This window comes from Colobus angolensis, unplaced genomic scaffold (genome assembly GCF_000951035.1).
Source record: "Colobus angolensis palliatus isolate OR3802 unplaced genomic scaffold, Cang.pa_1.0 Scaffold86, whole genome shotgun sequence".
Lineage (NCBI taxonomy): Eukaryota > Metazoa > Chordata > Mammalia > Primates > Cercopithecidae > Colobus > Colobus angolensis.
Genome location: NW_012122487.1, coordinates 3,722,060 through 3,723,915, shown reverse-complemented (window position 1 = coordinate 3,723,915; position 1,856 = coordinate 3,722,060).

The window sequence follows — 1,856 nt, the reverse complement described above, 5'->3', positions numbered from 1 at the left end:
ATAAACCCGGGAGGCGGAGCTTGCAGTGAGCTGAGATCCGGCCACTGCACTCCAGCCTGGGCGGCAGAGCGAGACTCCGTCTCAAAAAAAAAAAACAAACAAAAAAAAAGGCAGGGCGTAGTGGCTCACTCCTGTAAGCCCAGCGCTTTGGGAGGCAAAGATGGGTGGATCACCTGACGTCAGGAGTTCAAGACCAGCCTGGCCAACATGGTGAAACCCCTTCTCTACTAAAAATACAAAAAATTAGCTGGACATGGTGGTGGGTGCCTGTAATCCCAGCTACATGGGAGGCTGAGGCCGGAGAATCATTTGAACTTGGGAGGTGGAGGTTGCAGTGAGCCAAGATCGTGCAGCTGCACTTCAGCCTGGGCGATACAGTGAAATGCTGTCTCCAAAAAAATTATTTATTATTTTTAAATGTAATTTAATTTTTTTGAGATGATTTCTTGTTCTGTCTCGCAGGCTGAACTGCAGTGGTGCGATCTCGGCTCACTGCAACCTCTGCCTCCTAGACTTAAGGGATTCTCTTGCCCCAGCCTCCTGAGTAGCTGGGATTATAGGCGTGCGCCACCATACCCGGCTAATTTTTTTATTTTTAGTAAAGACGGGATTTTGTAATGTTGGCCAGGCTGGTCTCAAACTCTGGACCTCAAATGATCCGCCCACCTCTGCCTCCCAAAGTGCTGGGATTACAGGCATGAGCCACCATGCCCAGCCAAAAAAAATTTTTTTTAATAAAAAAATAAAATGGGGATAATAACAATAGAGCCCACCTCGTGAGAGTATTACCTAAAGGGCTTAGAACAATACCTAGCATGTGGTAAGGACTCTATCGATATTAATTATTACTGTTTCCACAAGATGAAAATTATAGAACAGTGCTGTATTTTATGGGTGAGATAGAAAAAGGAGTTTTGGTCAGTTGCAGTGACTCACACCTGGAATCCCAGAGCAGTGGGAGGCCGACGTGGGTGGGTCATTTGAGGTCAGGAGTTTGAGACCAGCCTGGTCAACATGGCTGAAACCTCATCTCCATTAAAAAATACAAAAAATTAGCTGGGCATGGTAGTGTGCGCCTGTAATTCCAGCTACTTGGGAGCCTGAGGCACAAGATTTGCTTGAACCTGGGAGGCAGAGGTTGCAGTGAGTGGAGATTGATCCACTGCACTCCAGCCTGGGTAACAGAGCAAGACTCTGTCTGGAAAGAGAAAGGAAGGAAGGAAGGAAGGAAGGAAGGAAGGAAGGAAGGAAGGAAGGGAGGGAGTTTTAACTTACACGTATTTGCTAATGTCTATGAAGTGTTTGGATATCTCAAAATCAATGAAGTAAAGAGGAGTATTAGGCCCACCTGCAGTACTGTTAATAATTTCAGGGAATCAGCTATCTAGGTGAAAGTTCACAGGGGAGTACATGTCATTGTAACACAAATTAGACCAAAGTTCAGGAAGTGACAGTTACTGAGTCATTTATCTATCTTAAGACCAGTAAGCCTCTTAGCACCACAAAGTAGATGTAACATTTTAACAGGAAATGACTCCAATCTAGAGCAAAGTTAGTCCCATGCACAGTGAAAGGTTGTGCAAGACAAAAATGATCTGTGCTACGTGTCACACATGATCAGGTGGCATATTGCTCAAGATGCTGACATGCAATCAGTCTTTGCAAGAGTCAGATCATTGTCTCACCTTAGGAAAGGCTTTCCATGTGCCCTAGACAGACACTTTCCCCTTTTGGGATGCTTCCTAAAGTACATTCACCTTAACTTATAAGCAAAGGAAATCTTTCTCAGGTGCTCTGAGTTTATTATTTCCTTTTCTTTTTTTTTTTTTTTCCCGAGACGGAGTCTCGCTCTGCTG